At 39.1% G+C, this 27,543-nt stretch overlaps 1 protein-coding gene across 2 annotated transcripts in view; it reads left to right on the forward strand.

The window, feature by feature from the left end:
* Positions 1 to 560: 560 nt before the first annotated feature.
* LOC110982062 (contactin-2-like) overlaps positions 561 to 27,543 on the forward strand; it is a 55,200-nt gene continuing 28,217 nt past the window's right edge. The window contains exons 1-2 of one of the 2 annotated variants that reach the window (XM_022240210.2): positions 561 to 745; positions 4,899 to 4,976. The gene's annotated coding sequence lies outside the window, so the exon portion shown is untranslated. The remainder of the gene's footprint in view (positions 746 to 4,898; positions 4,977 to 27,543) is intronic. The other variant, XM_022240209.2, reaches the window with a different exon arrangement.

The raw sequence follows: 27,543 nt of genomic DNA on the forward strand, positions 1-27,543 counted from the left end.
AGTTAAAGTACAAACAAAAGAGGAACACTAGGGGGTTCCCAGTTGCAGGCAAATACACACTTGTGTGTGTGTGTGTGTGGGGGGGTACCCATCGGCCCCATATCGTGCACGGTATCGATGTTCACTCCACTCAAGCTTCAGTTCCCGAGACGGTGTGTACGAATGTCAAAGACGTTCATTCCGAATCTGGAAATTGACAACAGGGGGGTTTACGTGAGCGGCGTACAACTTGCGTGAAAACTAAGCGCGCTTCCTAGTTTGGGAATAGCGCCACCAAGCAGCACAATTGGACAATTATTAGGACGATACCAAATTTGAAATCCGCGGTGAAAACTAATCTTTATATTCATTCCACAAAAGTCGATTACAATCTCCATTAAAAAGAACCAGGTGTAATCAGACAGATTCAAATGATTTTGTACAGCAAGTTGAACGAAGGGCTTTTCACGGACTTCTGACTGAATTTCTGAATATTCTATAAATTGAATAATTATTATAATTGCCCCACCCCTGTTTTTTGCTGCCTAGATATTATGCTGATGTAACCAGGAGGTGGGGTTATTCCATTTCGGTTAACCTGGGTTTGACGCACGGTACGGAAGCAAGCCAGCTAGCTTGCCATGCACGCGGCGTGTTTGTTTCTTTGCTTTGAAGGCGAGAAGACGCGTACGTACGGTCTCAAATAACCGGCTCGACCACGAAGCTTGAAAAGAGGAAAAGCTTGCAAGACGTGCCTGGTGAATTTGTAAGTAAAATTGCTCTTGATTTTGTGTTCCTGTTGGTTTATTTTCTCTGCATTTAAATAGGCCAGTATGGCGTGACCAAATCTATGCTTATTCAGCAAGGAAGAGTATGGACCAAACGTCCTCATTAGGCGTATTTCAGTCAATGCCTGTCAGAAAACAAGGTTTGTTTCTCCCAATGCTTCCAGAGCACGGCGGTCTGGTGGTTTTGGAACAACCACTGACTTCACGATACCATTATTAACTCTGTGCTATGTACCGGTAGGTTTAAACTGGCCATCCAAATTGTGGAATTCAGAGTGAACGGAAAGCGGTCGAGGGATAGCTTCCTGAATTGCATAATTTTCCATTCAGTGTGAATCGATGTGATCATGTGTATTATTATTATTACTGGACATTGAGGATTGTCTTAAAAGTTGTTAACCCTAACCCCCTAGGGACCATTGAAAGCCTACATAATCTTGATGGGTTCAGCATGGTTATCTACCACTCACCAATCACACCATGTCTATAGCATGCACTCCTCTCATGCAGCACAAACATTCAGAAAGTGGGGTAGGCCTGATTTTTAAAAGTCTTAAAAGCACTGTAGTTTCCTGTTCTTTGATGAAATACAACATTATTGATGCAATTTATGATTCAACATGTTCAAAGGTAGTAATGAACCTGAAACAACATGAATGACAAGCCTACACCGAAGAAACATGAGAAATGTTGGGAGGATAGGCTAAGCCTTTTTCATGTTTCATGTGCGCATGCTCAGAAGAGTAAACACGGGAACAAATTCCTCACAACGTTACGTAATGGTTGAAGGATGGATACTCGCGATTTTTATTGTTGTAGACAATGTGTGGAAAGAGTTCCATATAGGTATACAGACGCCACCTGCCACCCTGGCCCTGTGCACAAACTGTATGAGACTGGTCTGAAAAATTGTGTTTTCTAAGTAAACTACTTCATGTTTCCCTCCTAAATTGAAATTTGCTGGACATGTTTTTGCTTTCTGATGGCTAAGAAGTCACTGTAGGGAATAATTACTGGCATCTGTATATATATATAGAACTCCTCCCCAATTTGTTCCCCTCTTGCTTTGTTCACGTACTCGCGTAAGGGTGCTAAAGTCAACATGGCAGCGGAAAGGGAAATTGGCTTATTCTTGGATTTCATCAAATTGTACCGCTACATGTAGTTGATGAACTTGCAAACCACACAGTGTTTTAGAGTGGCAGACTTTCAGCATTTTGTTGGCTTGCTTAAAATCCAAACCCTTGTCAGCCTCTGCGACTCAGGTAAGGCATCAGTAGAATTTTAGTCTGGTCACCAGCTGACTGATCCGCAATCAGTTCAATGAATCTTTTCGGTTGAAATTTAATTAAAATGCTCAAGAGCACACTCAAGCCACTTTCTGCTATGTCTGTGCTTGCCAGGCAAGCTTGCAAACTCGTTCACAACTGGCTTACTTGGAAGGTGCTGTCATTATGCAAAAGAGAAAATTAGTGACAATGAACAGGTCAACTCAACTCATGTGCAGGGGTGGATCGAAGATATTTGGAAAGGAGGGATGCAGTCACACACTTGGAGGGTCCATGCGATTGCGTATTGTGAAGCCCATAGCCATTACATACAGGAACACGTAGTGCAATAAATCAATTTAAAATTCACTGTCCCTAAAGGTAAGAGGGCTCCCCCTAAATCTGTCTTTGTGTGTACATGTACATTACTTAGAACAGCATTTATAAGGACAAGAGTTCCATACATCGATGTCAGTAATTATTCCCTACAGTGACCTATTATCCATCAGAAAGCAAAAATATGTCCAGAAAAGTTCAATTTAAGAGGGAAAATACTAAGTCGTTTTCTTAGAAAAGATTTTGAATTTTTCAGATTAGTGTCAAAGGGTTTATGCATGAGGAATCAAGTGGTGTCCGCATATGGAACTTTTTCTGAACAAACACCAGTCCTCAATTAGGGCACACTTTGCACGCTCTCTATTTCAACTCTAGCTCTTAATTTCCTAACACGAATAAGTTTTCTTACAAATGAAGCAACTCCAGCCTGATTTTGCACAGTCGTCATTGATCACTTATCTCAAAATGAGAGGTTTTTATTGACTCTGGTATGCTATCTTATCAAGCTTTTAGCCAAACCATAGAGGGCTTGTAGTAATGTGGATACATGTCTTGTTGTAAGAGTTACCCAAAAAGTTCTGATTAGAACCGTTGAGTGTGTACTTGATGCAGAGCACATCGGTTAAAACGTGGAGTACACACTGGCCAGCTCTTATCAGAACCCTACTGGTACCCCTTCCAATAAGATATCTATCCACATGGTGTTATAGGAAGCCGTCTTTTTAGTCCATTTCCACCATGGAATGCTGCAAGTCTTATTTATCAAAGTTATTATGGAAGAAATGATGAGTGTCACGTTTGTGTAATGTACCGATAGATGACCATTTTGTCTGATTTACAGCTTCACAGCAGTTTGTAACTTTTCTTGGTAATGAATGTTCACCACTCAGGCCTATCCTGTTACCAACTAGATACCCAGTCTGTGGATTGTTTCCTTTTCTTTGGTTAGCAACACTTCTGTGTAATATTATTGTAACATTAGTACTTGTGCTATTGTGGGCACATTACAACTAGTAAACTGATGCCTAGTTTACATTCCTCATTCGGGAGTAATCAGGTTGGCGCATGTTATGCATTAACTTGATAAGCTTGCTGTACTTAAGAGTGCGTGAGTATGAATTAGCAAGCCTGCGATGTTCATCTGTAGCAAGTTATGCATCTCATTGAAAATATTGAGCCTGTCCCTCTGAGTTAAAATTACAATAATTCCTTGTTGGAAGCAATCGCGATGCATAATCTTGTATAGTATGTAAATCTGCTTACATGTACGTCTGGTATTCAAAGGATGATGCATGCTTAGAAACAGATTTGATTGGAATAGACACCCCCCCTCCAGTACTCCAGCCCACCAAATACAAACTGAGTTTTGCATGTCGATCTGAGTAGAAAAAAATAAAACGAGTTTCCTCGTCCTTGTCGGCTGCCTGATTTTCCTAAAGGTTTTATTTGCTATGCATGTATGTTGACTGTTTATTTGTTTCCAGCAAAGTAAGTAGCATGTGTGCAAGTTTAAGACCAGTTTGATATGTTGGAAACTCCTTCAGATACAAATACAGGACATATCAGGAAAGAAATCCAGATTGGCAATCCTGGAAATATCCGCCACCTTGTAAAAAGCGCTGTCTCCCTTCTTTTTGAAAAAAACATTTTGAGTAGAAAATTTTTTCTCTGCTCTACTGTCTTGTTCTCTCCCCACTTCCTTTTTCCTGGTTGTTTTTTTCCCTATGATCACTTTCAGTTTGTAGGAGAGTCGTTAGTCTCATTTTCTGCAACACAAACCAGCCTTGGAGCCAGAAATGGAGTTATTTTGGGTGTTGATCATTTATTTCATGATTTATTCTTGACATTGACAAGACCCTTCTGAACCTTAAGGATTCAGGGAAAGTGAAGTTACACGTACACATGAATATCTACGGCTGTTTGCACAAAGCTTTTATCGCATAATTAAGTGACTTTTATCAGGGTTGTATCATGCATATGGAGGAAAAATAATGTCACAGACTGCTCTAAATTCTGTAGGTGCATTAAGGCGGATGTGCTTTAGTCCAAGTTGTGTACAAAATGTGTTGCAATGTGTTATCCTGACAATTTCACAATCATTTCATTGTAGGATGATCAGATGACCTTAGTGTGCGGTCATCTGTATCACTGAATTGTCAGGGATTATAGTGTTGCATTGGGCCACTGGTTAAAAGTGAATATTCCACATTCTGTCCTAAACAAATGTGAGAGTTCGAGATCATGGTGGAAAGTTCATTTTGGAAGCTTTTAATGGAGAAATTTCCAGAGTACTAGAAAATTCTGCGAGCAACAAAAGGCTACCTGTCAAAATGTCATTCGTTATTAGTTAAATCAGGCCCCAAAAAGTTGTGAGACAAATAATACATATACATGTATGTATGACCAATTTCATTCTGCTGTTACTTGAGGGCAAGGATACATGAGAACACGCCCTCGTAGTTCAAATGTTGTAAGCACAAAAACCAGAGCCTAACGCTTTCAAGACTTTGCTTATGCTCTTTTACAGAGAATTCTTTCAGGTATTTTTTGGACCAACCGCTACTGTTTTTGGTTGACCAAGAGCTGATCAGAAAATATCATACCGGTATGTCCAATTATAATTTCTTGCTCTGCTATGTGCGTTATCTGACTGGTTCTCAGCAGCTGGTAACCAAGTTACCAAGCACATTGAAATCTTCAACAGTTTTTTTGTTAACTGTAACCCTCTGGGGTATATATAAAATCCTGTTGAAATTAGAGGATTTGGAACTGTTAGATTAATGTTCTCTGGCAGTTTTTACTTTCTGTTTTGAATTGGAAGTTTTGTTTCTCTTTGGTCATCCAAATATGCAGAAGACAGTTGTTAGGAGACAGTCTTATCCAAAATATGAAAACTTTACTTTGTAGCCTAATGAGCGGTTCCAGTCATTAAAAGTAATTTAACGCTCTGCCTTAAACTGATCAACAAGAACTCCCTTCTTTACCATAATGTGAGCCGTATGTTCACATGTGATGTACTGCACATGTATCATAATCAGGTTTCACATTTTGCTTTGTGAGATCAATTTGCTTATTGGCTGATGGCTGGAGAACCGGTACAGCGCCCATGCTTGTCATCATTCTACAAATCCGACGACAAGATACCCAACCAGTAGACCTGCCAGGATATTGATTGATAACAGTAAACTATGCAGCCAGGCTGTCAAGCTGCTATCTCACTCTTGAAGATACCAGTACTCATTATAATGACACTGATGATTTACATACATACATTCCGTTGGCTCAGCTTTTATCTCTTATTCAAGGCATTTTTTTTGCATTTTGGGGTCAAGGGTCAAGAAGAGCCTCGCCTACTTTTTCTTGGCCGTGAAATTCAACACATGGTCATTGTACACACGTGTACATTTATATGTACAAGTGCCTGAAATGTTCTTTCGTTCATCCAGTTTGATCAGTATGAAATTGAAACTGTGGAACATAGGAGAAAAAGCCAAATTGTTGCTGGAAATTTTGCAGTATTTTGTGCACAAGTATGAAAACAGAAAAATGAGGCATGAGCTTGTAAAACTGTAGAACCTTTCTAAAGACTCAAGTCAGAATTGTCCAAATAGCAGTGAATGTTAATTTGCAGCAATGCAGCCTTGTTTATTTTAAGGGAGGGCTGTTTATTTGGCTGTGCGTGATTTATTTTGGTTATGTCTAGAGATGGTCTGATTGCTGCTTCTTCAAAATACAGGTGCAGTCGGGGAACCTGGTCCTCCCAACTTGCTTGCACTCTGCAGGAAATTGAATTTGCTTTGGAAATTGCAGAACATTTATTTAAATTAGAAAAATTGGAAGCATGGTGTGTCACATTATGGTATACATACCCCGGTATAAGCTGGCTTTGCTTTAGACTTGGTTATTGTTTCAGATAGAAAGCTCACCGCTGACACGTGATGATATTACGAAATCGGAGAGGACAGAGAATAAATTTATCGTTCAGCATTTGGTTTACTTGACCTGTCTTTATATCTGAATAGGAAGTCATTAGTTTTCCACCCCTGACCTGTTACTATTCAGGAGAGTGCGTGCTCCTTGGCTATACACTGAATCAGGAAGTCGTTGAATTATCCGCAATGAAAGTAGATGCCACATGGCAGGAGTTTATAAATCAATGACACCTACCTGAATGAGATGAGCATAATATGAGAATGTTTGTAGTGACTGTAGTTTAGAGATATTGGCCTGAGTTGTGAAAATTATTGCTCAGCAAATTTTCTTGCTCTCGTTTTGGCTGGTACCCTGTTACTGCCAGTTGCAATTTTCTCTGCTGAGCAAATTGCTCCACTAGCAGCCTTATAACTTTCTTCCTCGGAAAATGCATTTTGCTCTTGTCTTCAGGTATACACGCACTGGTATGTGATGGGTGTATCTGTTTTGAGAAGGCCCTACAGCGCAATTGACAGTATTCACAAGTCAGCCATGTTGAATTGAAAGCGAGGTTAACTTTTTATTTTGGCAACTTGCATGTACATGTAAGAATAGAAATGAAAGCTATGACGTAAAATGCATTGCAGATTAATTTTGTGACAAATGATAAATAATTCAACATATGAGATTTATTACATCCATGCGTACCGTATGTGTGGTCTACCGGTGAATGATTCAAGCAACATTAAAAAAAAATGAAAATAAGGCATTGAAACCAAACTGTCTGGCACCATTTCATTTGACAGATTACATTGAGTAAGGTAGTTTCAGAGAATGCAATCAAAAATGGGTTTCCCTGTGGATTTGGCCTATCAGAATGGCACATGAAAGCTAAGCACTGTACACTGTATGGGACCATTTTACAAGTGATGATGTGTTAGCGCCTTGGGAGTAAAACTGGCAAGTCAATTTTACCTGCCATCATAAAAGGAAAGAGTGACACTTCACATTCGCTTGTGCTGGCTACATGTGCATGTGGTTACATGTACATGTACTTGTGATTTACTAGAAAGGATCACGTTTGTACATTGTATAGCACATGTACTTACAGTGCATGTTGGAGCACATGCACTAGGACATACATGTACATGTATACATGTATACATGTACATGTATGCACTTTTCTACACATGTACACGTATGTACATGTACGTACATGTACATACATGTAGGTTGTACAGTGTACGCAGAACTTTGTTCCATTCATCTGTGAAAGCATACCTGTCATGCATTATCTGTTTGTTTACTTGCCAAATTACCGGTATTGAAACATGTTAATTATAATGTCATTCTTGTCACTTTTATAATGGGCTGTGTAAATAGTCGGAGCCCCAGGGAGTTGTCTTGCTTGAAATGACATTGAATTATGTAAATGAGATGGACTTGAACCAGCATTATATGCACAGCATGAGTCATTGGTGCTACCTTATGTCTCTTGACTAGTGCATCTACAGTCGGTCTGCATCACGGCCTTGCTGACTTATAGATGCATTGATGCCTTACAATTTTCCAAGGTCCTCGCCCACTTTATTGCAGGATGCAATTTGTCTACTGGAAGCTTTCTGCTGGTTACATAAGGTAGCGTCTGGGCATAAGAGGCTTTAAGAGTAGAAATAAAACCTGTTACACATTTAAATACATGGACGTGTATTTGATTTAGAGAAGATATTTATACTACATGTATACACTGAACATGTAACAGTTGTCATGAGATTTTGTTACGGGTGTTTTTGTTGGCTGAGTTATCTTTGAAGTGTAAGTCTTAATTTTTTTAACCTTTCAGTTTTTTTTAATCTTAAAATTTCTACATTTGGTAGGAATAGATTTTTGACTCTTAGCTGTATGTTTTAGAAATTACACGAGTATGCAATAAAATTAAGTACATTTTGCTAACTCGAATGTTAAAAATATCGTCTTGGAACCTTTGTATCATGATGTCCTAACGTGTCGCTAAATGCAAGATAAAAGTGAATGAAAATGATGAAGAGGAAACTCCCAAGGATTCATTGTGTATGACTGTTCTGTAGTCGGCCTCTTTTATGCTGGTAGACCTGTCCTGCATGCAGCCAAAAAAGGGTACATGGTATTGATGTTATAACCAGAGTAAGGTACATGTATACATGACTCATAGTAATTGATGGCTGGATCTTGGCGGACACACCACTTGATATTGTCCACTTTCCCCTAAGCCCTTTTGTCTCCCAACCCCCCTTCCCTCCTCTAGCTCTGTCCATCTTCATCCAACTTGTCCGTCCGCCTGCAGGCAGTGTGTCTGCAGGGGATCGCTGAAATGGTTCATGCAGGAATTGCACTGGATCGGGTGTCTCACGTTTCGGAGACAGAATATGGGAGGGAGGAAACCCGGTGGTTGCAAGTCTTGATGGTTGATGTTATCTGGGGTTGATGCTCCGTGGAAGTCAAGAGTGTTTTCCATACTGAACAGCACACCTGTACATGTACGGGTCCATACATGTACTGTACTGGTACATGTGACATACACCTGCATATGTAATGCATCCATCACTCCAGTTCTACCATTTATAACGCTTCAGCGTTTGCACTACCTTAGCCCTTGTGTACACTGTAACTCATAGGATTGTTACCACCGTCAGGCCTACAGTAAGTGACTTTTCTTTCCTGTCACATCAAGGTCATCAGTGCATTCCAAATGTACATGTATGTATTGTACACATGTCAAATTACATGCCCATACATGTACAGACATACATGTAACATGTATTTAAGTCTTTATAATTGAATATTGATTTTAACGCCTCTCTATACACTGTACATGTACTTCAGTTCTACATGTAGTTGGTTCAAAATATTCTTAAATGATGGACGTCACAGAACCCAGTTGCTTTCTAAAATCATGTACCCTGGCTCAAATGTTGCCTCGGGGCTTGTTTATCAAGACACTGGACAGAATTTGAAGGGCACTCACATGATGATTGATGTGAGGATCTGTTCGGCTCAGGAAAAAAACCAGTTCTCATTAGAAGACCTTGTCACATGTTACTCCCTGTAACAGGTACTGGTACCCTTATGCTACATTGTATATTGCATACAAAATTACGGTCTTGTTTACCATTCCCTTTATCGGGTCATGTATTTCTTTCCATTCCTGTTTTTCATTTGTGACCTAGGAGAACAACTTGACAGTAATTCAGGTTGCTTTTTTTGCAATCCTGTAGGGGTGTTGCTTAACATGTGTGTTTGTTTGATCGTAACTTTTACTCTCAGAAATTAATAAATGAAATGAAATGAAAACAATGTCCAAACTTTGACATGCGTAATGTACGATTTACACCTGTTGTCCATTACGAGTGCTGTATTCTTTTTCAGAGGTGTTGATTGTGCTGATAGTTTTCTCTGCCCATTACCTCAGCGTTTACATGAAGCAATGAAACCCACAAACCTTGCTTTTATTAGATCAGGATGACGTATTAAAAAGAAGCCAAATGTATGAATGTGAAACACTGGAGTTATTCATATTTTACCCGGTGGTAATTTCACAAGCTACACCTCAAATGAACATGTGTACATATCGTGTATGTGCACAGGTACGGTACAGGTACATGTACATGTACATGCACGGTAGCGTCTGTGTATTTCTTATAAGAGCTCACCCCAAAATCTGTCAATGTCGTGTACAGTATACATGTAGCCTGCACAAAGTTTGAGGTAATGGTAATGTACTTGTATACATGTATAATACTGTGTATGTGTTTGTCATGACTGTACGCATACATGTACCGTGTACCGGTACCTCAACTCTAACCCCCAAGGGTGTATGTAAAATCACGGTACCAGTACCTACTGGCATATTACATGTATGCAAACTGGATACAGAACCCACCCTGATTCACCATATTGTGCTAGCACTTCCAATCACAATTCACATCTACTTGTCGTTTCCCAAGTCATTGATGATTTGTGTATTGAAACAACTACGTTGATCAACACAACTCTAGAATGCCAGTTTGCTGAAGGAATATTTTCCATTGTCGCCGGCGTGGGCCCACATGCAGATGAAGAGAGCAATTGAAGACAGAAAATGATGGGGGAATAAGGAAAAAACCTGTAACATGAGTCATCTTAAACAACACGTAATAGCTGGTACGATAAGTGTGTGTGGTAGCCTGCATGCATGGCTCCAATCAGATTTACGACATTATGCAAGGGCGAGTTGTTGCATCCTGGGGAAATGGATCTGATGGAGAAACAACTCGTGAGTCATGCAGCTCGGATACCCACGACCGACCTGTGCTGATTCACCCCCATGAAATGAGCAAGGCTTCCGTGTGCATTTGGAGGCCAGTTGAGTCAGGATTGGTTTTGCAATCATCAGATCTTACAGAGAGGGGCAAGGGTGGAAGTGGTCTTGGAGTTATGTGGGAGAGATGGGGGGTCAACAACAAAGTGGAATGTGTAACGAGCTACATGTAAGGCTAAACGGGGCTTTCTGATCATGATATTGAGGGTCTTTGAATCACTGGTAGTAGTACAACCCGCCACAGACCCATACATGTACATGGGACACTGTACATGTGTAATGTACATGTACTTAGTAGGACCTAAGTTGCGTGTACTTGTACTTGTAAGTCATCAACCGCTGTAGTGTGTGAATTTGTACATGTAGGCCTACATGTGATGTACGCATGCACATTTACATGTAGACATACTATGTACCGGTACATGTACTGTACATGCACGTATAATTGTAAGCCTCAGTACACAAGTGTATGCACAGCATTCAGTCTGAAGCATTCTGCACGCACCTTGGCAAATAACGATGACAAAAAAAATTGTGCCCCCTAATTACCCAGAGAATAAATTGGGAATATTTGCACTGCTGCAGTGTGGATTATATGTTTTAAATTTGTTAAGTACTGGCTGCAAGATTGGGTTGTTTGAAAGCAGATTTCAACAAGAATTAGAAGGTAAAACATTTAAACTTGTTCTTATTTTTGGAGATGTGGGCCAAATACAGACTGGTACAATGCTACATGTACCTGTACCTGGGTAATTCCTTTTTTTGTCATATCCCTGTCACATCTGACATATGATTTTGTATGTTCAGAACACATTTTCTGATTTCCAAGAGTGAAAATGCGAATTACCTGCCAAACAAATATTAATATAGGTAGTTGGAAATCAATTCCAGTGATATTTCCATGTCAAGTAATAAAGGTCAGATGTAACATGGGATAGCGATCCTCATATTCCTGTCGGTTTCCAATTTACATCGAATCCCCTTGAGTCCACTTTGCCTACAAATTCATTTTCTCTGCATGTGTTTTTCTCATTTGTGCATGTATACTGTACATCTGTACATGTACACATAATATCTCCGTGAACATGATTTAAAAAAAAGGGTTTACCTAAGTAAGGCAGTGTGAAAATGAGTCTGTGAAGTGGCACCGTTAGGAATGAGCATTGGATTGGATGGGATTGGATTTCCTCTTGGTTTATTTAAAACCCAACCTTTCCTGAAACCTCTAATTTCACTATCATTTTTCACTTTCCCTAGGGATGAAACTCATTGGATGAGTCTACTAAAAATTGGCCAATCCTACAAATGTGTTTGTTCTATGTGCAGGATACCGGTACCTTTGCTCAATATTACAAGTTTCTGATCAGTCTTTCTACATATTTTCCGTTTCCGTGCGTGTTACACCCTGAGAGAGCCTCACTACTACATATATGTCGGTGACAAGGCAGAGGAAGGCCTACACTAACACTTCTCTATCAACACCCTCCATGCCCTTTCTGCTTTGCTGCTTGTAATATTAAAAGTAAGAAAAAGGCTTCCTAATACGGTTGTCTCTGCGAGGCACAGTAATCTATATCAGAGGAGTTTGATCCTGAATCATGTCGTGGTAGGTATGTGAAATAACAGGAGCATTATCTTACGGTTCAACTGTTGTAAAGAGATGGAAGTGTAGACTTCAAAGGGAAACTGATATTACGAGGCCCAGCTATTGTCGATGTGATGGATAGGATGCAAGATTAGACATGACATACATGTACTGGTACATGTATGGGTACTGTACATGTAGGTTTTAAATTTGTTGGATGGCCAAAAATTCTTCAATAGCACTAAACCAAAACATACATGTATTTTGCTGATCGTATGTACGTGTATGTTAAATTCAGATATTGTGCAAGTTTGCCAGAAAAGTATCTCCGAGAACAAGTTTACCGACTGAAAATGAGAAGGACCTGTACAGTAAGTTCACTCAATTTAAAATGAACGTCGGGCAGTGTTTGCCAACTTAAGGTTCATGAACATGTATTTGTCATTCTAATGTACATGAATAAAATTTCACATCGTGTTCTCCACAGTGAAATGGGACCAGGCAGTTACATCTATGACACTGTCAATTTGAATAATATGCACTTTCAGCCTTCGAAACTGAATGACAAACAAGTATTTTATTGCTGCTTGTAGGAACACATAGAATTTATGTTGCATTGTTTATTCAGCAATTAGAAATAAGAGTTTGCTGATTGATCTCTGTAGTTCCGTATAAACCACAGGGTGGATAAAAGTGTCACAGAGAACGAAACAATCACTTCGAAAACATGCATACACATCACAGCAGAACTTCATACAACCACAGAGTAAGTGGGACATTAATCAATGAACTGAAGTGGAAATATCTAGTTATTTATGTTTCTGTGCAGTTACATTAGCATTGATTTTGGCTCTGTGGCATGAATATGCTCAAGTACATGTACAGTGTATACATGTATGTAGACTTGCTGTGAAAGCATAGATGCTTACGGAGAACCATAAAAGTCCAGTCAGGAAAGTGATGGGGCATGAAATTAAATTATTTACCAGGCTATTGTGCCATCTGGCAATGTTTTGGGGCAAACGGTAGGAGGTTCAGATACCAGAGATCCTGGGAAGAACAAGACCTTGGATATTGAATGGATTTTCAGGAAGTCATTTCACATGACAGTGAATGCTCTTTTATTTGATGAGGACTTCGTGGTGCCATTCAGCGTGGTCTGTGTTTGATTTATGGTTGGTGGGGAAAACCCCAAGAACAATTGGTTTTCAATTTGATATTCATTTTTCATTTAGTAAATCGGTCATCACTGTATACAGTATCTCTTTAAAGTTAATGCCTTTGAGAAAGCAACTCAAAACTTCCAGTGTTTTATTACCCTGAAAATTGGTGATTAACATTGGGTGCACGAGCATTCACCATCTTTGATCTTAACTTACTAAGGATGCAATTTCTGTTGAAAAAAATCTTTTCCAAGACTGGAATAGAACTGTTCTTATCCCTGTTTTCCCTTGAAAATATTTGTCATGAAATAGAAAAACAAACATCCGTTATTTGTTTACAAATTGTACATGTACAGAGACTGTTTCAACAAAATTGAATTTCTAGGCTTATTGTCCTGCTCATTGTTTTCAAAATGTATATTTTGATCGTGCAGCGACATATAAGTGGTTAGATTAAACACATTGAGTCAGCACAGTTGAAACCTGCTTACACTGGGTCCTCTACCTGCTGATATTTTATCTATTTTTAAAGCCCTTTTAATATCAATTAATGCAAATGCTTGTGGGCTTCTGTGGAATAAACCATGCATGGCTGCGTCCCTTTCTAGAACATTATGCTTTACAGTCTGTCAGAATTAATTATCAGAGGTTTGTCAGGTGCAAAAGGGTGTGACTTAATGATGAGTTGGCTGACTAGACATCAGTCGTGCTCCGTGCAAGGTCTGTACATGACTACGAGTGCATATGTGTGCATTTACAGGTCTACCGTGCCAGCCTGCGTGAACACGAAGGAACAGTATGGACAGGGGAGATTGTGTGCCCAGATACTCGTTATGGTACCAGTAGATGTCCGGATCCTGTTGTTTTTTCCTTTTTTACAAAGTTGCTATACACGTAGAACACGATTGTGTACCATAGACCTTATGCTGCTGTGGGGTACTTAATCCAGGATATTTCATTTTCCTTTACTTTCACCTCTGATCTTATGATGTTAGTAACAGAATCATTGTATCCCTAGTTCACATGCACGTACTGGCTACCTGGAGCAAAACTGTACTGTCTGCACATTTGTAGCTGTGTGGGCTGATTTCTCCAACGAAATGTAAAATTTAAGAGCTTGTGTTTTCATACAAGAATATTGGAGATCAGGCAAACCACTTGCAAAATCTTATCAAAATGGAAAAAAAATACTAGTTCATGTACATATAGACGGATACAGCATTTTTCTGACAGTGAGCCTTTAAGATGATGGTTGCGTTGAGGCATCAATAAATGATGTCACCAAGGAAATAAGATTTTTTTCCCTTCTGCAATCCTGTCGATGTGATTATGTTCCATACAATACGCAAGCAGGTGAGGAGCAGCTTGCCGCAACACAAAACCAATTTTCTGATTCCTGTGGCAAGTCCTTCACAGCTTCTTGGGTGATAGTGAGAATTTGCATATTGGTGCTACGAAAATACGTACATGTACGTGTTTAGTTTATGGGAACTTTCGAGTATTGTACATGTACATGTACCGGTATGTACATGTATGTGATATTTTTTGTTATCAGGAACATGGATATAATGTCAAAAAAATGTATGATATAGCCTATAGGGTGCATACTCATGTTGTTGGCACATATAGGCCTCTCGTAAAAAGCACTGGTCGGTTTGATTTCAAGGAAAATAGATAAAAGAATTGAATACAAAATTTCCAATGTATTACTCATATGTTTCCTTCCTTTGGAATCTGCAGCATACCTGAGTGAGCGTGTACAAGAACAGAAACATACATATTTTGTAACTGATAGTGGTACATGGATACATGTTGTTCTGATGAAATGCTTGTGGTTTGAAATTTCATAGAAGTGATTATAAGCATATGAGTATGGTACACTACATGAATAATGGAAGTGGTTACTTCCAAAATGGTTAGTTTTGTTACATGCATGGACAAGTTGATTTCTCTGGGGGGTTTTTTGGTTTTGGATTTCAGCTTTTTTTCCCTCACTGGCTGTGTACAAAAGTATAGGAGATTTTTACAGTTCAGCTTCTTGATGCCTTTTTCAGCTTTGGTCAATCTCACCCCTGTGAAAATAGACTGATTTGAAATGACATTTGTCACAGTTTTATATAGTGTATGTACACTATGTACATGTATATAACCAATTCAAACATGAAAAGTGATGATTTAATGCCAACCTTTAAAGGACTAGAAATTAATGAGTCAGTATGTCATTTTTGCTGCAGACATATTTCTAGACATGTTTATCCCACGAAATCCATTATGTTGCTGCACTGCCTCAAGCTTGGTATTCAGATGGAAGTAAGCATTCATCAAACATGTCCTTGTCATTGTCAAACCATTAGAGGTGGGATGCCAATGTAGGCAGCAACCACCTGAGCTGCCTTGGACATTTATTGACTAGCAGCCTTTGTGATATTATAAACAAGATTAACTCCACAATTTGCATATAGAGTGAATGGCTCTAGAAGTCTTATGTAGTCTACAAACAAGGAGACAGTGATGGTGCCTGTGGGTAATTCAAGCCCGATTGGAAACAGTGTAAAACATCTGCACTGTTTCAGGGTCCAATAACATACATGTACATGTACGGTACCAACATCCCTGAGGTTTCTGAAGCACAGATTGAATTCTTGTCTGGTCCTCTTTCAATTTCTTCTCATTTTTTGTGGGTTAACCAATTACATTTTTAATTATTCCCACAAAACAAAAAATCCACCCCCCCGGCAACCCTCAACTTTCTTGGGTACTTGGGACCATTTTTCAACCATATTTTTAGCCATTCTGCTGTCATATGAAAGCTCAAAGACCCAGGGAGTTGATCCTGGCAACAATTTACGCAATGTCACCATTTTTGGGGCCGTACAATCTCCTTTCTCAAAAGATACTGTGGGAGGGGGCAGTTTTAACGCTGATGGGCTGGACAGAAATTCTCACCGGAATTAGCATACTGCACCCTAATATGTGGGCGGTAATTATGTGTAGGTAATTAATTACATGTATGTACAACTAAGACAAAGCCTCTTGATTTCCAGATTGTGACCAATCAGCATGCATCTAACACATCTGTCTGGCGTCAGCTCACATCTATCAACCAATTACTAGTAACAGGACTGTCTCATTTCTCATTGACCGTGCTGATTGGCCAAGCACTCGGCACACTAGTTACTGTACACACAGCATAAAATGTGCGGCCCAAAAGTACCATTAAACATTCATTTGAAGTGGCTTCTAGGACGGGAGGGAATGACACATTATTACATGTACCTGGTATACCCCTAGTGTTGGACCCTCTATTGAGTGTCGTAACTCAGTGAATGACAATCAGCTTGTCTGGCTTGGTCTAGGGACCCTGTTCAGTGTTACGTAATAAGCCCAGGTGGGCCAATTGAGTTTGTTCAGACAGTTGGTCATAATGGCAAATAACATGACCTTAGAATCAATACATTACAGCTACTGTACTATTGATTGCTGTTTCTCTGTGTATAAAAAAATCAAGCTCTGGCCCAGGAAGCATGTATTTTTTTTTCCTGTTGCCGTGGTCATTGAGGAACTAAAAAACTTATGTAAACTTGGTATTTGAGATATAGACTGTCCTCTACCAGTACATGTATCTTTAATACGCAGTAAATAATGTACATGTTCACTGACCATGTCTTCTCTGTATCCCGTTTTGACCACAACACTCCATACATCATTGATAGAGCCTAAAACTACATGGACATCATTCTCAAGCATAACCTTTTAGTCTGGTAAAGACACAATCGGCATGTACCGGGTACCAGCACATGTACATTGTATAGGAGGTGCACAGTTGGAACAAATTGAAGCAGTACTTAGTTCTGCCATGGTTCCACAAGATACCGGTATACCTGTACATGTACATGTAGGTACAAATGTACCTGTATCATTCAAGTTTTCATTCTGTCTGAGCTGTCACTCATGTCCCAAGGCCGGTTTTTGGTTTACAAAACACGCCTCAATTTAATTGCAGTGAAGCTGTCATAAATGCTCCTATTAGATAACACAAGAATTGATACCAGCATTTCAAGTTGAAATTCATCCAGTAAGCCAAAAATTGCCATTAACCCTAGCTTGTCTCGATTCTTTGGATTTGATGAAGTTGTTGAGGATTTGATAGGATTGACGAGGCAGAGAGAAAATGGAGAAAGACGAAAAACAAGGTCCAGTGGCTATTGATAACCTAGAAATTTGGAGTCTGTTAAAGGAACATGCAATGTGGGACCTACACAGCGTGAGGTTTCACTGGATTTGAAAAGGTTAAGGTAAATATGTCTTGGCGTGTAAGAGGTGCATGGAACAGATTTAAGCAGGCATGTCCCTCGATCCTCTCGCAAATGTAAGTTGGCATAACAACATTTAATTTGATATAGCAAGTGTGATAGTGTGGATGGTTCAGTACATGCACCGTTTGGAAAAATCATCTTTGAGATGTCTCAAGGGAGATCCCATCAAAAGTCTCTTTTTCTCCACCACCTTCAGAGATGGTTACACTGGCGCATTACCCAGCTCTGGTTCTTACAGAGTCGGCCATTAATGTTCATGACACAATGACCAAACTGCCTAGGTGGCACTGACTACAGAGCTGTAAAGGATCCCTTCAATTGTGGGTATGTGATGTAAAAGTGAAACATCCAAGTACCACAGTTGGCCTCCTTGATGGTACCAATGCATAAATCTACACATGCACACGATCCAGTCATTCATCACAAAACCAGGAATGATTATCTTCCCAGTAGTCGCGCCACAGTCCTACCAGCATGTCTGATCTTAATACAATAATAGTGTTTGCAGAAGCAGTCCGAAGGAGGAAAAATGAAAAGAAAAAGGGAAAAGCCGATGGCTACATGTGGGCCGGAATCCAATTGATTGTGCAAGAAGGAAAAACTGATAGAGAGACAGAGATAACTGGTGTGACTGTGATAGCACAGCGCATGATCCCAGGAGCCCTGCAGGAAGTAGGACCCCTTGCCTGGCTTATCTGCAAACTGATATCCAAACTGAAGCATTAAATGCCTGACTCCAAAGAGCCATCTGACATACGTTTTCAGTTGAAGTCTACACGTACATATGTACATGTACACTTACAGTAGAGTGTGAGTGAGTGCTCATATGCATTGTTATCCACGATTCTCAATTTCACGGGTGTTGCCGTAGAAAAACTTAAGATAAAAATTATACATGTACTTGTCAGGCATTTTAGATTCCACAGCTCTCCTAATTTTGAAGTTGCTTGGCATTGCTGTGGTTTAAATATGTAAGCTGTACCAGTACATGTACATGTACATGTAGCCTGGTATATGTAGCTTGGGCTTAATGGATGGTCCATAATTGGCAGTACAACAAAATTACCAGAGAAAATAAAGTATGTTTACATAAGTGTAAGTATAAGTCAAGCATAGATGCACCTTCTCCTAAAAGACTACTCAAAATGTTTCTGTTTCCAGTTAAGGGTAGAACTTTCACTACTAATTTCTGATAACCATGTTATGAGCTTTGCTCCTTTATTCCTGTAAACTCTTTAAACATGTTAAACCATACCGGTAGGTTAAACATCCTCTCTGTGTTGGAAGACGAGCTTGTACTCCAGGCAGCTACAACAGCAAAACAAATTCAACATCACAAAGACATTGTCAGTGACATTTGAACTTTTACAAATTTGTGATATAAATACAAAGTACAGTACATTTGATTTGACATCACAATTTCCCATTTTTGCCAAGTACCATAAACTGTCCTTTACATGACTTCAATTAGTCCCGCCTATTCCTACTCTGGTACATGTACAAGGACATGTACTAGACAAGTGCATTGCTTTTTCCCTGTAGGCTGTGGAGCTCTTTAATGTATGATCCCACTTGTACTGATTGGAACACTAAGCATATTAGTTGACAGTACAAGAAGAAGAGAACAGCTGCATCTTTAGCCCATTGATTACACAGCTCACCAATGTTATCTGACTGATTCCCTCCTTGTCATTGATAGAATGGAATTACATGTACATACATTTGTATCTTGTGTGAGGGGCATTGGCTCAAATTCTTTTGAAGATAATAAGATTGTTGTCTTTGTTTTTTTCACCCACCCCTTCAAAATTAATCTACACTGTACACAGGTACATATGTGATGTATGTACATGTATGTACGTGCAGCTTCCTTATTTAGCATTCCTACATGTAGGCCTACGTGTACGTTTATAGAAAAAACTCCATGTAAATATGTATAATCCCATATTTTTCAATATGTGCAGTAAATATTGGTATTACTGTTTTTTAATATTCAGGCTTAGTTGAGGCAGTGCCATTTTGTTTAGATTGTTGTCCAGTGTACCATATGCACATGTCCAAACATGTACATGTATGATTCCAACATGTTTGTATGTACATAATATTTTATAGGGCCACATTTACATGTATTTTGAAACTAAAAACCATAGCACCAGATTTTTAGGGTGTATCTAAATGTACATGTTCATATTTACAAGTCATATTGAGTTTGCTGTACTTTAGTGTACAGTATACACATGTACATTTGTTGCTTTTTATGTGGTATCAATTAATGAAGTCAGTGTACTGCTACACTGCTTTTGCTTCAGTTAGTGATTCATGAAACATGACAAACTTGAGTTTGATAAAAATCAGCTAGCTTTGGAGTTGAGTAAAAATTCTGTTTACACAGTGTGGTAGAAAATGATAGCAGAATTTCCTGTCCAAGCCTCCACTCTACAAGTAGCATTCATGCTGGTGGTGGTGTGTTTTTCTTTGTCTCTTATCAAGGTTATACACCCAAGTATTGCCAAGGAACATGAATTCAGGAACAAGGAACATGAAACAAGATAAACTTGCCTGATAGCTTCCTGAATTTTATTTTTCAAAATGGCCTGGCAGTGCACTTTCCTTTGTTTGTGTGTAGTGGATTGTGTAAGCACAGGAACCATATCTTCAACCCTACCCATTCTGACCCCAAGTCAAAGTGGTACCGGTACATTACAGACTGAATGGACAATCGTTGGTTTCTTCGGGCACAGAATGTCAAGTAAATCCAGGTGTCAAAACAAAAAACAGGAACCACTTTGTGCATAAACTTTCTCCATGGATCACCTTGACTCTCCACCTTGTCCCCAGGGTTTACTTCATTTTCTAAATTTGTTCCAATATAGGTTAAAACTCTGGATGGCAAACTTTTCTTGTATGTCCTGCTTCCACAGAATAATAGGAAAGATTTTATTTGTCTTGTGTAAGCCCTATCCTAACATTACTACATCCAGTGCACGTGAATTATGAACCTATTAACACTTGCTGTGAATCTTTGTCGGGTCCACCTGGTAACTGCCCAGGTCATAGGGCTGTGCCGAATATCCAATTGATTATCGAATATTTGAATATTTTCTGAATTTGAATATTCAAATGCAAAATTCATGGAAAGGAAGGGAAAATTTTCTTTTGTTTTAAATGAGAAAAATTTTATTATGGAGGCTTGTTTCAAATGAAAAGTGACAAATCTTACAGTGATTCAAAATGTACGTGTGTAAATTATTAAAAACCTTAAGGGATTAGAAGTTTCAACAGGGCAAGAAATACTGTCCGTCCCTTAAATCTAAATCATGGCTGGAGATATTCCTAGATGTGAGAAGCTATTGTATTGATTACAATGTACAATTTTGTGCGTTATTGCGACTGATTTTATATATGGTTTGTTCATCAACAATCTGCCTGTTAGTATGACCGAATATTCAGATATTCGATCAACTTGAAAATCGAATATTCGAATAGTGAATTATTTGAATTGACTCAGCCCTACCAGGTTATTTTCCCATTTTGTTCATGTTATTATGAAATGTAAACTGGAAATTGGCTGGATAAGATTGGAACATTTTAAGATGTTATAAATGATGTTTTGGGATTTGTACATGTAACACCATGTTATCATGATAAAGGTCAACAGTGGAAAACGGGAACAGCTCTGCATGTACGGCACATGTTCTTGTCTTGATTCCAAGTGAAAGAAAACTGTACATGTACATACAGCAGTTTACATGTACATTACAAGCAACAAGAGCAATTGACAGTTGTTTTCCTGATTTATTGAGTCCGTGTCTTGCCCTTGTGAGAGTCAGCATGATCATTTTGTAAACAGTATGCTCTCGATATTTATGAGAAATTATTAAAGTAACACCTGGCAAATTTCTTGGCATGCGAGTAATCCCAGTGCCCATAGTGCACATTACTGCAACACAGGAAGGTGAACCTTTTGATGAATACTTGTCCAAATGATTGTCATGTTGTACAGTTGCAGTATGCCCGCTATTTCTCTTGGCATTTTGATAACCCTGCACTGTCCAAACGGTTTTTTTTACTGGGTCTTATCTGTGTGAAAGTTTGGCATTGTTAGGGTTTTTTTTTTTTAGCCTGGGTCAGAAGTTTCTAACTTACATGTACAACCAGGCTGCATGCATGCTGCTCTTCCTGTGCTAAACTTTGAACTAAGTAAAGTCCCAAAATGATATATGCTACAGTTTATAAGGTTCCCTCAGTCTGGTGGATAAAACTTCATGAATCAGTACCCCTGGGACTGATTCAAATAATTCATCATAACTCAGATTATTTCCTCCTCGTGAACTTCATGCACTGGTACCACTTGAGCATTGTTTGTCCAATCTCTCAATCATCAATAAGCAACTCCTGGGTAGTTGATTGTTAAGAAGTTGAATTTTTATTTTAAACTACTGGTAATTAAGCACAATAGCAAGTACTCGTAACTTGTGGCTTTTGATTTATTGCCCTGGAGTGGATGTCATGACGACGAGAAACAAATCAAGCAGGGCAGTTGTGGGTAGCTTGAAGTGCCATCATGTCCAGAAAGTGATTTTATTTTTCCAATTATGTCAGTGCACTAAGTTAATGCATATAAACACATTTACTGGTATTCTATTGTATGTTTTTATTATTTCTTAAAACTCATTTTTTTCCCATTGGTGCCAGTATGCCACCTCAGCTGATTTCTTCCAGATTCCATCAGTGCCATCTGAAAACGAGAAAACATGATCAGGAGATCTTGTGCACTTAAGATTTTTTTTCCTTTTTGTGCCCCGGCTATGTACTACTAGTGCGTAGATTTACATTGTACATACCAGGCTGAATTGCCCCTGTAGTGCATCTAATTTCATGATGAGTAAAAGGGGCCCAACTATCTGGCTAATAACCCAGATCTATTGATCGGACATGCCTGGCAGCATAAAGTCGGGTCGTGCAGCATCAACTTATCCTGCCCGGGCAGAGGGTTAGCGCCCTGTACAGCTCTCAACAGCGCTGGCCATCGGGCATGGCTGATCTGGCATAGTCTGGCCAAATTCCTCTCTGTAGGATTGCGATTAAGGAATTGAAATGCAGGCCTTATGGGTGGTGTTAACTCGTGAATGGTGAGGGATTGCTGACAAAATGTTTGCACTTACACAGAAGAAGAAATTTATCAATGCATTTGCAAGTACCTGGGTAACTTTTCTGTACAAACTGATGATCACAAATCATCTAATGACATTGATTGGCTAATATTGTCTGTTATGACTGTGCAGACGTTCATGAAGTCAGTCTTAGTTTCTCTGAATGTTTCACTTGTACTGCACGACTTCTGCTTTAAAATTTGCATGAAGTATGAAAATTCTTTTTAATTCTGTGAATACTTTAAGAGCCAGACAAGCTTTTAGAAACAACCTCAAGTCTGAGAACAGAAAGCTATGATGACAGCCATCATCTTCATGAAGAATGGTAGTGATGTTTTGATGGACCTGAGCCAGAGTTTGCAAAAGAAGCTTACTAGTACTTCACACACACAGAACGTTTTTGTCACATCTGTTTGGAACTATTATTTGCACAGTTTACCAAAGAATTTTTTTGTAGAGTTCCTTGTTGGGGTCTAGGATCCTTTGGATCCATGTTTGATATCGTACACAATAGCTGCGTTTCATTAAATATTTATGATTCTACTAGTACCAACACCTGTTGTTTATTTCCATTATTTATGGAGCAGATTGATTATCATAGTGGCATCTGTCAGTAAAACCAGTTTTATATAGAATGTGTGTTGCGGGTGTTTGGACTATATGGTAGGTCAGAATTTCAAAAGACAAATTTTATGACCTGCTTGTCTTTTTGTGTGCGGCTGTCAGTAGCATAGAATGTCATCGATGAGTCATGTTGAGAATAAATTTATTTGTCTCAGTAAAAATAGATGTACTGTACCTGCAAAAGTCTTTCAATTTCCCCCCCTGGTGTTTCATTTTGGGGGTGGGTGGGGCTGGAGTCAAGGGGTGGAAGATAAGATTGCATAAGAAATGGATTGGTGGGGTGCACATGTACATGTAGCTTTTGGTTTTGGGTATGTCGAGGTAACGCATTACATGTACCTACGTGCACATGTAGTTGCTCCCTTAAATGTCAGCAGCATGTTATAAATCTACAAGCACGTATCGTGTTCAAATTACATGTATATGTACCAATCCCAAACCAGTATGGTCCACTTCTGACGTGGTTCAAGGCCTTGAAGCGTACGTTACTACACATGTACTGCTACGGTGTGTTACAACTTCACTGACGGAAAGAAACATGTACATGTACATGTATGCAAGTAATGTGTACACGTACGGTACATATGTACATGTACCTGGTACAGTACATGTACATGTTATAATGGTGCATACAGTAATGTAACTGGCCTTGTACACATGTGATGTTGAACATGTTTCATTGAGTTACAGTGATTTACGCTCAATGTACATGTACCAAAGATGATTCATCCAGTCTGTGTGTCTGTCATTGCATGACGCACCCTGTCTCGCTTCAAAAAGGGGGCATTTGGCTTGGTTTGTCTCTGATCCCAATGAACATTGCGTGACCAGTGAGCAAATCTGGATTATACCATTAGACCCCTTTCCATTTAAAAACGGAACGGGTGAGTGTCATCTTGAATACTTGTTTTTAAGAAAATAACCATACATCAATTTGAAGATTTCTTGGTCAGATTTCTTATTACATGCACTAAGCCTGACCATGACCTTTCTTGCCATCCTAGTTAAGATTTTCACTTTTTTCAAGCCAGCTACGGGTACTGTACCTTTTCACATCACCAATCATCTGCAACTATGAGTACATTTTGATGTAAAGCAGGATACCGGTACGTGTAACAAAAAATGTTCATGTTACAGCTGATGCCAAACAAGTGAGTTGACATGATTATTCCGTGTACATGTACATTATGTGTAGGATGGAAAAGTAAGCCTAACGTTGGTATCTGTTGAACAGCGTGAACAAATTAACTGACTTTTCTTTGTGTAAGTTTATGGCTGATAAAAGTGTGTGTTGTGAGATGGATTAAACGAGCATTGCTATGTCTGACGTTTCCCCTTCCCCTGGCATGCCTGGTGCAGTTGCCTTACAGGTGAATCAATCAAGGGAATTGGCACTGCAGGCGATACTAGGATCAGTCATCCAACCATTGTTGCCTATAGCAGCTTGGAGAGCATGTATTAAAAATGAGAGTGTTCTGGTACCGATATGAACGTGATGGTTTGGCTGAAATAAATTTTTCATGAAAGTAATGCACTTACACATAATGAGTAACATACCTGTATGACGACATTTATATATGTTTACATGTACATGTGAACTGCACAAATGTTTTAAATGCCTTCAGAATTCTTGGTACTGGTATCAAGCACAGAAAAATTAAATGATTAGAGAAACTATCCAGTCTAGTTCATTTCCTTTCTTCCGTGAAGTAAGCATAAAGCCCAAAATGCTGCTTCATCCCTTAAAAACACAAGCAAAGATTACATAAAAAATTCCAGGTGTTTGCCCCCCCTCAAAAAAGTTTTGTCCCCCCCTCTCAATTTGATTCTGGATCTGCCCAAGGTTGACAGCTGTGATGTGTACACATGACCTTGGCAAAACCTCATAAAAAGATGTGCTCAGGTCAAGAACAGTGATGAACTATTGGGCAGTCATGTGCATGTACAGTACATGTGCGAGTGGGGGCTAGCACTCGGTTTCTGTATATTTTTCCAGTCAGGCATTATTGCAATCTTACATGAAGTGATGAAAACTGGAGTATATTTTTAGTCTCGCCTGTGAGCTTGCTGCAAAGTCATGCATGTAAAATGTTTGTGAAGTATGTGGAAAGGCAAACGTGGTACATGAACATGGTGCATGTACATGCAGACCTCGTTATACAGTTGACATATCCTACATGGACCACCGCTACAGATCATTTGTACTGATTTGAGTGAACAGTATTGATTGGTGTGTGCTTGAATTGTGACAAGAAACACCTGAATCAAATTGAGCCCTGACCAGCCTCATTACCTTCTCTCATCCATCTGAGCTTGTCTGGCCAATTTGCCAAGGTGTCAACATTCTTCTCAGAGGAAGCCAAGAAGACTATCACCTGAACCATACCCAAGCACACTGGAGCAGTACATGTACATGCTTGTACATGTAGTCTGCTAGGAAGCTTATTATGGGTGATTTCACAGTTATGTATGCTTGATCTTTTGACGTGTATTAATGTTTTTGTGGTACTTGAGTTAAGTAATTTCTATTACCTCATTAGTATTTTGGAAAATGTTATTAAAGTACATGTGTAGTAAATCGTAGTACATGTGTAGTAAATCGTGACCTGAATTCTCATGAGGCAGAAATTAAGAAATTCTTTTATAAATTCTGAAATAGCAATGAAAGTATTCATGAGGTCTGAAATAGACTTTTGTATTAGAGCATTAATTTAACCTGACCTTCTCAATCCTTTTGAAACCACAAGGTTTGGGATGATATGGCAGGTTTTAAAATTGTACATGCACCGGGCACTGTCCCCACCAGAGAAACTTCCTTTACTGTCTGACTTCTTTGAAAGTTGGAGTGGAAAAGAATGTGTCCTTGTTTTTATTTTCTGCAGGGCTGGTACTTTGTGGAGGACTTTTATGGCACATTTGTGGGTATGAAACCAAAGACTCTTGAAACACCCCTGGAACGGTAACTCAGAAACCTGAAGAAATGTGTAGAGATGAGAAAGAAGTAGTTACAGGTTTCGAGGTGGGAGGGTCTACCCCAGGTGTAGCATGGTAAAACGGCAAAACCTGCAGCTGCAGAAGAGAAGGACAAGGAAAAAACCACTGAATGAGAGACCTGATACCAGAGCATGAAAAAATAACATTTTTTATGCACTAGTACAAAGTATTTTTTAAATTCATGATTTCTGGTTAATTATGGAATGTTTAATGTTGAATGGAATTTGGTGTTATTAGTTTTTTACACTCCTTATACTTAAAAGAAGCTTTCTTTGTTTACAATAAATATTCTTTTCATCACGAATTTGTCTACTTACTGGTATGTCTCAAGCAAACTCATGCAAACACAAGCCAGAATGGTCTCTGTTGATGTGATCAGATAATTTTATTACTCAACTGATGGACTAGTGGTACTCATCTCAGTCTCGGTAATAAATATTTGATGGGTTTCTAGACAAGTGCAAGCTATGAATGTCAAGGTTTCAGCAATATGTACAATCTACTTGTTATTGCTGTTCTTTCATACACATGTTGTACGGTATGCGCCCAATGTACCTGTAATACATGTCCAATACAATGTTTTGGCACATGTACAGAACAATTTACAATGAACATTGAACGTGTACAACTGTATGTAGATACGTGTATGTACATGTACGGAATGAGTCCCTAATGAGGCAAGCAGAACAGGGGTGTGGCCTGAGGCAGTTAACTCCTGGCTTCATCTACACGTACATGTACAGTGAACATGTACACGTGTAAATGTGTCCCAGTTGTCTGGCTGCACATCTGCTCCACAATTAATGTATTTTGCAACTGTGAAAATTTATATTGAACCGCTACATGGAACTACACGTACATGGATGTGCTTGCAAAGCATAAAGCAATGAGACTACATGTACACTTGTACCGGTACATGTACAGGATGTACATGTGTTTGCAGCCAGTTCAATTGTTCATGTCTGACACTCGACTTCAGAATTATAACAGTACAAATATGGTTATTATGAAATACAGATATATGAATTATTTTTTTGTCTATATTTTGAAACACATGCTTACATGTACGTGTACCTTACATGTACATGT

Source organism: Acanthaster planci, linkage group LG04 (assembly GCF_054643075.1).
Source record: "Acanthaster planci isolate LZ-2023a linkage group LG04, COTS_SCS, whole genome shotgun sequence".
Lineage (NCBI taxonomy): Eukaryota > Metazoa > Echinodermata > Asteroidea > Valvatida > Acanthasteridae > Acanthaster > Acanthaster planci.